Genomic DNA, 10,924 nt, shown 5'->3' on the forward strand with positions numbered 1-10,924 from the left:
CTGCAAATTTCTTGGAGGCACGAGAGGAGCCCTTTGAACTGGAGCAGGAGAGAAAACTTGGGGACAGTTGTGAATGTGTCTGCTGGTTCCCTGCTGCTCCGGGTACCAACAGCCCGGACCAGGCTGGGGAGGGCAGGAGGGGACAGCGCTGGCTGCTGCTGTCCCAGGGCAGGTCCTGCTGCTGTCCCAGGGCAGGTCCTGCTGCTGTCCCAGGGCAGGTCCTGCCCCATGCAGAGCTGCTCCGGAGGGAGCCAGGCAGTGCCACCACCCACACCCCGATGCAGGGCCAGGGATGTTCGACCAGGTTTGCTCTCCAGCCGGGAGAGGAGGACGAGAGAAGTGTAAAACCACCCTGCAGCTCTGCCAGCACGTTGCGCCCACACTGCAAATGCCTCGGTGCTGTTTTATCCAGGTCTCCCTATGGCTCCCTGTGCAAACACAGCCTCGACACACATGGGAGCCAGATCAGGGAGCTCAGCTTGCAAAACACACATTTGGGAAGCACAGCTGACTTCCATGCATTTTTTTAATGCAAAGTGGGTTTTATTAAAGCTGGAAGGGTGATACCATCAGTTAGGGGGGCTTTGCTGCATTCAGGGTAGCTATTTCTAATAAATTAGCCTACCAAGACAAAAAAACCCCCAAGATTTTTGCCCACTGTTGCCACAACAGCAGTTGCAACCCCCAATAATAAAGGCTGAACCGGGAATGATAAAAACAGGCTAACAAAGCCCCCGTTCCTGCATCTTGAGCACTGGCTGGCTTGTCTGCACAAAAATGCCCCAAGCTCTCCTGTTGTAATACCTGCTATGTTTGCTTGGACTGTGCTCTGGAGCCCCAGCAAATGCAGGCACAGGGAAACACTAAAATCCCCCAAAAGGAGGTTACACAGAGCACAGGACAGTCCCTGTTGATGTGCTCTCAGAGAAGGGAAACTATTTCACCAGGATAACTCCCAAGCACACATTCCTTCTGTATAGCAGCAGCAGGTTAACAAACCACACCGGTAAATCCCAGGAGATGAGGGTTTCTGGTGAGCAGGAATGGGCAGGATGTGCTGTGTTGTCCATCTTACCCATTTCTCTGCAGGATCTTTTCAAACCAATATTAATGCAGAAAACAAGAAGCAACAGGTTTGCAGGTGGCAGCAGCACCAAGCCAGACCTCTGTGCCACAAAGGCTCCATCCCAGGGAAATAGTGCTGGAGAGAAAAGTAGAGATACCACTGCCAAGGCCAATCCTTTTCCCACTGAGCCCTCTCATTCCCACCAACTCAGCAGTCATATCCACCTCGTTTGTATTTAAATGCTGGAGATGAACTGTTCTTCCCTGAAATTGTCTAATTGCTTTTAAAAAGCCATTTACATTTCTGGCACCCAGACTCTCTGAGGCAACGAGCAAAACATACCCAAAAAACAGAGACCAAATGCAAATCAAACAAAACTCAGAAGAAAGTTACACACCATTCCATGGCACAGATTCCCATTCTCTTTTTATACCTTGCAGAGACAATACCCAGACTGAACAAATACAAAAATCAGCTCTATGGCTTAGAGTGGCACCTTGCCAGAGATATTACAGTCCTGGAGAAGCTAAAGCTTCCTCATCCTCCCCCTTGTTGCTTGGATACAACAGTCATCAATTCTCACTACATTCAGTACAAAACAATAGAAATTCAGGATCGTCTTAATCCATCACAGCATTGTCAAGGAACCCTGACACCCCTGCCTGCTGCTGTGGTTTCTGTAATAACCTCACAGAAATGCCATGGGCACAGGGGAGCACAGGGGAACAAACTCTGGGGATGCTACAAGACTGAGCTCATAATTTCAACTGTGATTTTACCTGGGCAGCAAATTCCTGCAGAGCAGCTTTTGAAGTAAACATGAGCACACATAGCAGAGCAAAGTCCTGTCACCAGCTGCTCTGTAAAGTCTCCTTCTCCCCCTGCAGCCAGAGTGCTTGCAGGGACTGGTGATGCCTTCAAGCCTGCCTGTGTTTGCTCATGATCACCCAAACTCCAGTGTGGGGCAATGATCCCAGCCACCTGTAACTCGCTGCACACCTGGAGGCAGGGATGCTCTATAAAGCTCAATAAAGCTATATAAAGCTCTATAAAGCCTTGAGGAGGAACCTGAGCCGTGTTCCACAGTAATAGTATTGTAATAGTGAGGATTCTGGTTACATTTAAAAGCTAAAAATCTTAATCTGGGCCAGGTGCTGCATGAACTCAAACCAAAATCTTGCTGCCTGTGCCCCAAGAGCTGGCAGCACTGCTTCTCCCCTGGAGCAGGGGCACTACAGTCAGGGCTGTGGAGCCACTTGCACAGCTCTGGAGCAGCATCTTCATGTTTGACCAGCCACTGCCATGGATAGAGCATCCTCTGTGATAAGAAATCCATGGAACAGCAGTGGAATCAGCCCAAAATCACCACTGCCTTTGTGGAGGTTTAACACCAGTGTTCCAGAGGTGTATTTGTGCCTTTGTTGTGGGAGAGAAATGGTGTATAGTCCATTTTTAGTGAGAAAGGGAAACACACTCTAAATGATGAAATAATACAGTCCAGCTACAGCATTACCACAGACCAGGGCAGGTTTATGTCAGAGGTGCCTGCTCCACTAACAGAGTGTCAGAAGATCAGTGCTGGGGTGCTTCTATCATAATAACAGCCCACCCTAAGCCCAAAGCTTTCCCAGTCCTTCCCATCTAACCCAGGATGGATCTAATCCATCCCTGTCACTGTGTCACAGCTGCCTCTTGGCTATGCCATGCTGCTGTCCAGTGCCCATCCCAGCACCAGGAACAGCAACCACCAGTTTTCTTCTGATTTCCCCTTCCCAGCAGGTGGAAATGCCCCCACAGCCTGATTCCCCTTCAGGCAGGAGCATGGGCATGACTCACACAGCCTTGGCTGGGGTCACCTCCATCCCTTTGTGGAGGAAGGTGAAGTTCAGGGGTGCAGGTGTGACCCTGTGTCAGCAGGGATGGATGGCACATCCTCAGGGCTGCCCAGCACACAGAGCCAGGCTGGGCTGTGTTTGTGTAGGGGCTGAGGGTGTCACCCAGCACAGGAGCTGCATCTGTGCTGTTGCTTTTGCTCTCTCTCCCAGGAGAGAGTGCAGGGATGGCTCTGACAGGGGTCACACCATCACCACTGTGTGCCTCCACAGCCTCTTCTGGCAGGCTGGCAGGGACACTTCTGCTCAGAGGCTGAGGTACCTGCCCCAGGTCCCCTCTCCTCAACAGGTCACACTGCTGCCCAGTGGCCATCAGCAACTTATTAATCATCATTTATTTAATTATTAATCATCATTTATTTAATTCGCAAACTGCAGGTTCTGCAGATGATTCTGCAATGAGGTTTGCAGGTGGATGGACTTTGGCTCAGCACTGCTCCCTCCTGCCCTGCTCCCACCCCAGCTGGGGGCTGCTCCCTCCCCCAAAGCCCCATCACAGCCCCCACTGCATCCCACCAGCATCCCTCCTTTCCCCCAGCCTGCTGTTAAACTCCTTGCCTGCTGGATTACCTTTAATTTATGCCCCCAATGCCCTTTCATGGATTATAATTCCGTATGAGATGTTTGTGCTGTATCCTCCCCCCGTATTAAAGTGTCAGGAGTATATCCCCAGGCCATCCATCTTCAACACTTCCGCAAGGGCTTGGCAATTCTCTGACATGAATATTATGGCTCTCCATGCAGAGCCTCCATCACTCAAGCTGACAAGTGTTAGAATCTCCTCTCTTGAACAGGGTAAGTGACCTTTTCATATGCAGCGTAGATTCCCGGTCACGCTGCATCTGGTGCAGCGAAACCAGTGAGTGCCAGCAATTCCCTAAAGTCTTAAAAAACAAGTCACTGCTCCCTTTCGACTTGCAAAACCAACCCTTAGCATGACAAAGTTAAAGGGCCTGAATCAGCCTCTGCTTAGCTGCTGCTAGTGCCAGTCCCAGAGAGGAGGACAAAAAGCATCTATTCCATGCCTTCTGCAGGATTCATCTACACAGATTTTCAGTAAAAGACAGGAGGATTTGGGTGTCTGCCTTGCTGGAGTGCATAAGGAAAGATTTTTGCGACCAGTTAGTGTCTTGGAAACCTCAACTCCAGTCTTTAAACAATATATTTTTAAGTGAAGTGCTTAAAGTTAGATCCCTAAACCACAAAAACATGATTTTCAAAGCTGATGAACTCCTGGGCTTCCCACAGTTGTGTGCAGGAGCTTCCCTCTCCCTGTGCCTAGAGAGAAGCTGAGGGAGAAAACAACCTGTAAAGCTGTTTTCCAGCTCAGACTTCACAGCTATGCTGCCCTGGGGACACTCCAGTCCATGTTGCTCGACAGCAAGTGAATCCCCAGGAGCTGAACTGTGCTGTGATTCAAGTTAAATCCCTCCTACAAAATTCACACGTTACCCCAAGCCTTTGGCTAAAGTGGTGCCTAATTTTTTTCTTCCTTACAGAGCAAAGGGACTTTCAGAGCAGCTTTGCCACCTTCCCCCTACAGAGGGACTGGTGGTGGCTCATTGCCAGCACAGAGCAACAAAAACTTGTTAACACCTTTTCGGCTCCCTCTTAATAAAGTCAGGGCAATTAACAGCTTCACAATTTACAAAACAAATCCTCTTTGCAACACCTGAGAAAAAGAGTTACAAGTGTTTCCCAAACATTTCTCAGCTGGGGAGGACACCTACAATAACTGTCTGCTGGGATGTGCTGCCTCTGCTTTGCCTGGCTGCAGAGTCCATGCTCCCCATGGAATGCTGCACTCTCAGCATGAATTCATACTGCACTTCCATCCAGGAGTCCTGACCAAGCACAGGTCTACTGGGAAAGGCTCTTATCCAAGGGTTTCTCCAAGGAGAAGGAGGTATACAGGGAGCTGGGGTGTCAATTGATTGCCCACTTGCTGGTCCATATTTCTGGTATGGCCACACGGTACAAGAGGTGGACATAGAGTAGGTTGGTCCTGTCCAAAAATGCCCCCGGGGGTGGCTGGGAAGGGGTTGGTAATATACAGCATATTTACACCTCTGCAGAGGGATTCACAACCTTCCCCACCTCTTTTTCTGGTTTCCTGCTCTCTCCTAGGATACAATCCATGCCCCCTACTTTGCAAATCACTGCCCTGGCTTACAGTGCAGTAAATTCCCCCTTTTCAAACAATCCCCAAGGAGCTGAGCCATATAACAGAAGATTGATGGATTAGAGAAATTCAAATAAATGTAACTTGCAATGTACTTTCAAAATTAATTTCTTCCTTTTCTTTTTTCTCCCGTCCTGCTCTCCTTTTTCCAAACACCCAGACTGGCTCATATTTTATGAACAAGAATGATGAGGTGCTCCCTAACTAAAGTATTATTTATGTGTAGAGGTGACTGCTGGGACAGTTTCACAGAAGAGCTTTCCCAGAGAAAGTGGACTTGGTCCAAACACTTCTGGAGATCAGAAAAGACTCTGTTTAAAGAGTGCACCAGGTCTTGGACCCAAACATCCCTCCCAGAGCCTCCAAAACGCAGGGAGGAAAGGAGAGGGAGTTGGTGGTAACTCCAAGTGCAGTAAGGAGCAGAGATTGATGGCCACAGATAAGAAATGTTCACCAAATGTAGTTAGGATGCAAAGATGAGTTGCAGTCATTTCAGACAGAGAGAGTCAGAGCCAGAAAATGAAAGAGAGTAAGTCTAAATCTGTCATAGAATGGGATTGTGGAGCTTTACAAGCAGCAGGACATGATGGGAAATAGAGGGAGATCTCAACTAGTATTTTAGCTATTTTTTTCTTTCTTCCCCTATTCTTTCTTCAGTGTCCCATGCAACATTAATTGAAGCCCCTTGTGGGCACAGCCAGGAGAGAATAGCTCGTCAGGGGACATGTGAGCACAGAGCCTGGACAGTAAACGGCCCTTCATTTCCTCCTCTGAAGCTTTCAACAGCACATGGGATGCCATAAAAGATGATAATGTGAGGTCAGTGGAAAGACTGTAAAACAGTGGGGAGAGGCACAAGGGTTACCTCACTTGGGCTCAAACCCAGGCCATGCAGGGGCTGAGTTTGCTGGTTGTAAGCTCTACTTGGCACCACAGCTGCACCCTGTCCCAGCTGGCCTGGCTGCTGGCACTCAGACTGGGCTGGGATGAGGTACCTGGTCTGAAATGTTGGGTTGTGGTGTCAGTGGGACTCTCCTTACTGACTCAGATCAAGCCCGGACACAGGCAAGAGTGAGAACAACTTCTCACATTTCTTCTCAATTCTACAGACTTTTCTAACTCTCAGGACTGTGGCTCCCGGCCTGACACTTCCAGGGATTGCCATCAAGATGAGAGTTGGCAGTTTTAAGCACAGTAATTTCTATTTCTCTCCCTTTTGACAGTGCCTTGAAGCTAAACATACCCTGACCCAGCTCTTCATTCCCACTCCTGCCAGGCAGAGACTCCTGCTGGCAGGCTGCCATCAGCTGAGATAGGCACAAGGCACCTCCTCCCTATCTCTAAGTGGATTTTGAAGCCAATGAGCAGGAGAATAATTAAATTAACTCAGTCCCGAGTACCTCCCGAGGTGCCAAGCATTCCCAGCATTGCAGCTGCACCACAGGTGTCTGGAGAGCAGGTAATTCCAGTCAGGGGCAGGCTGCAAATGTGGCTCCCCAGGCACACCTCTGCTGGCACAGGAGCACCAGCCAGTCCTGGACAGGAGCACTGGGAAGAGATTCTCAGGATGGCTTTGCTCGAGCCAGCTTGAGTCCAGGAGTGAGACAGCTACATTTATGCTTTGATGTGCTTAAGTTAATAAGATTTATCCCAGGGCAAACACAGTTGTGCTTCCCAGCCAGGACTACTTCATTCTCCTGGTTCTTGTCCTGTAGGCTTTCCCCGCAGGGTGTCAGGGCTTCATCTCAGGTCTCAGCCTCTGTTTTACCAAACAACCTGCTATTTGAATTTCCTGAGAAACACCTATATGCTTTTGACTACAGCACATTGATTTTTTTTTTCCTCTCATCTACTACAGGCCGTGAGACTTGAATCTGGATTTGAGAGAGCCCCTGGTTTGGGAATGATCAGGTCACAGCCTGCACTCAGCTCCAGCTCCAAGGTGTGCACAGACAGCCTGGCCTAGCTCTGGCCAGGGTGGAGGCAGGGCAGAGGACATCCCCACTGCAGAGCTTTATCTCACCCATCGCCAGAGAGCTCACAAATCACTGTCCAGTCCCTTTCAAGCAGTTGGGAGCACTAAATTGTACCTCTTGTATCCAGACACCATCCAATCTCCCAGGGCCAGGCCAGGTACATTGATAAGGAGATAGTGTAAATGGTCAAACAGGATGGAGCCAAAATCCACAGTTTCCTGTCCTTTAACTTAGCAAGTGCCATATCAACAGGGGAGTCTTTTTTGGATTATCTCCCATTCCAAAGGGGGCTGTTGTGGCCAAGGATCTGCCACTGCACTGCTTCAGTGCAGAGGATCTCTGTTTTCATGTGACACCAAGTACAGGGTGCTCTGTATATTTTCAGCTTATTTTTAATTACAACTATGATCCAATAAATATTTGGGAAGAGTAACAAACAGTCCTACAAAGAGAACAGAGTGACAGTCAGCTCCTTCCAACTCCTCAGAGTTTTAAACCCCAGATGGTCTCAGGGGCGCTTCCACTCTCTCTGTTCTGTGCAGAAGATATAATTAATTTCCACATCACCCTGATTTGTTCAGTATCATATAAACTATCCTGCCTCCTAACCAAGCTAACCACTGACAAACCCCTTCAGCTCATTCTCTTGGCTGTAAGCAGACACTGACCTCACCCCAGGGAACTATTTTCCTGGACATGACTTCGGGCACTAAAAATGTAGCTACATCTTGGTAGGTTATTAAATCCACATGTGAAAATAAACTCATCTATCATCTCATGCATGTGGTTTAGCTTCTTTTTAAGAAGATATAAATGTACTAGAGCATCCCACTAAAGCAATTTACATGTCTTGCTTTATTTTCCCAGGTAGGACATTTCTTCCTTGGAGATTACTGGCTTTTGGGAAAACATAGAAACTAAGGAGCCACAGAATAACAGAATTGACCTTCAGGTGCTACTCCCTGAACAAACACCACCCTGACCTGTGCTCCAAAGCATTGGTGACTTTTCACACACACCCCATCAACCTCAAGACACTGCTTTTCAAAGCCCCATGATGACATCAAGGCCCAGAGGCTGGAAAAATGAAAGCAGAAAGTAGCAAAGCTCTGCTGAGATGAGCTCCACAAGCACTTGAGTGCCAGAGACAGGCAGAGAGCAATGGGATATTCCACCTCCTGCTCACCCTCTGCACCAGCGTGCAGCTCCTTCTGTGAGGGACCAAAGACAAAGCCTCACCTTCTGAGACACCAGGCAGACACTTCTCTGCTGGCTGAAAGACATGAACGCTCAAGACAGCTAAATAAATGAAACTGGGAAAGATCATTAGAGAAAAAACAACCAAAACCCTTTAAAAAAGGTTTGGATGTGCTAGTCATCCTTCTTAGTTCCAGCTGTGTCCCTGTCACCATGGACATGTCGGCTTTCAGCCTGCTCCTCAAAGGTTTGACTGCTAATCCACCCACCAGTCCTTGAGGAATAAACCCCCTGGAGACATCACCTGGGTTAGAATAGTCCTCACTTCTCAACAACAGCATTTTATGGCCCTGACTGCCTCTGCTGTGGCATGTTTTCCATTGCAAGTCTCACTGTGACAAATTACAAATTACTTAAAAACACTCCTTCCACATTAATCATCTAAGAGGAACAAAATACTTTGTGCCAACATTCTGACACTTGCCCTGGAGAGCCCTTTTCTCTTGGAGAGTGGAGCCCATTGGTTTGCCAGAGCAAGATAATCAAAGCACAATCATCACATCAGGCCTGGGCATCTCAGTGAGGGATGTACAAGAGAAGGTCTTAAGAAAAAAAGCAAATTTATGCTTCCTGCAATGATGAAATGTTTTGATTGGGCCTGAAAGGATGTATTCTTTTCTGTAGAGCAAACCATTAGAACTAAGAACTCCCTGTTTCTTCTCTCATCTCCCAGAGCCTTACTAACTTAGCTGAATGGGTTAATTGTGACTCATCTTATTATTTCTTCCAAAGAAAAGATCCAAAAAGTTACTGCATTCCCCTTAGATATCTGCACCTCCTGCTGTGGCCTGAACTTAAGACACCAGAGGAGCTGCAATATTAGCTGCACTGGAATGTTTTGATTTTCCCTTGCAAAACAGCCCCATCTCTCCAAGTGTGAATGTGTTTCAGTTACCTAAACATACTTGAGAGGGGCAAAAAGAAAGGAAATTTCCATTTTTTTATACTTAACTGAAGAATTCCCATTGTTGTGAAAAGCAAACAGAAAAGCGCATGCCTCAACATGTTCCCCTGGCACTATGGACCAAGGGAAGAAAAAACTTTTAGAAGACAAATTTTTTCTATTAAAAAATAAGCAAATTTCCATCAGTAATGTGTCACCTCTGAACCAGTGTGCAAATCCTCCAGCCTCCGTGAGCAGAAAGAATCCAATGTTACACATGTGGGCACATAAAAGACATGTTGTACTTTTGGAAAACTCACCTGGCACCAGATGCAGGTATTTCACATCCCCAGGTGGGGTGGCACACACAAATGGTGAAAATTATTCTGTATTTAAACTTTCTCAACCACAAGGAAGAAAACTTGTGGCAGAATTGTAAATTAATACTAGGTAACAATGAAATTATTAATTTTCATTGGAACTGGATAGATAGATAAATAAAGATCCAATTTCTTGTCAGTACAAGGGAGTGAAAATCAAAAGCTGCCAGTTTATATTGTCAGGATATTAAAATCTCAGGTCATACCCAAATTCATATAACCTGCATTCACCTCAGTAGAACTACACCACATTATAGTACCTAAAGACATGGCAAAACATCTTCTGCAGCAATCTCTAAAAGCACACATAAAATCGTTCAACTTGAAAATACTTTACCTTACACCTTTTCCTCTCATGTCAGCTGATGAAAGTCACATCAACTGTTTGTACCTAGAAAAAAATAGCTAGAAATTTTAATTGTTAGCCCAGGCCAGTCCTCCTGCACACACCTGTGATCACAGCTGAGCTGAGAGGAGCTCAGCCAGAATATCTGAAAGGTGGATGTCCTGGTTTTAGGAAACATTTCATTTCTGTGCTGTTGGAACAGAAGAAAACACAGACAGAGCAGAGGATCACACATCCTCATTTGGCCTTTTCTCTACCTGTTCTGTTTCAGAGCTCTAAACACAGTGTCAGTGAACACATTGTGTAATTTCCCCTTGGATCATCACCTTTGGTGGCTGTAGACAACAAAGAGCAGAAAACAAAACAGTTGGAGGTGCTGCTAGAGCAGAGACGCATGGATCCTCCCAGCCACAGACTCATCTGTACCCTGGAGAGGAATTACTCCCACCTAGGAGCTGTGCTCCAAACCTGCGAATTCCATACACATCAGAGCTGTGCCAGCTCTGCTTGTTTCCATTTCCAGACATGAGGGAAAACTGGCCACTAATTTTTGATCACTGCTTCAGGAAGCCCAGAAGTCATTAACAGACTTGCAACAGCATTACTACAGTGATAGCAGCTATCTTCATTAAAATCTCATAGCACACAGAGAAACACTACACATGTTCAGGTAGAAAAGCCTCCAAGGAAACGATTCAGAACGTGAGATGCCAAGAGATCCAAGCACCAAATGCCTGGCAGACTTTGAGAACAGAGGTGTTACACCCCCCATTCCTCCCTACAAGTAGGCACTTACACAGTGCACGTGCAGTAACCATCTGCTTGTGCATTTGCCCATATTTTCCATGATTCTGTGATTCTAGATCCTGCTGCTGCTCCAAGGGAGGACCCAAAGTGTCTTTTCACTTCTCCATTCCTTACTTTCACACTTATACCACCTGT

The sequence above is a fragment of the Lichenostomus cassidix genome, chromosome 13 (assembly GCF_008360975.1).
Source record: "Lichenostomus cassidix isolate B80296 chromosome 13, HeHo_3.0, whole genome shotgun sequence".
Classification (NCBI taxonomy): domain Eukaryota; kingdom Metazoa; phylum Chordata; class Aves; order Passeriformes; family Meliphagidae; genus Lichenostomus; species Lichenostomus cassidix.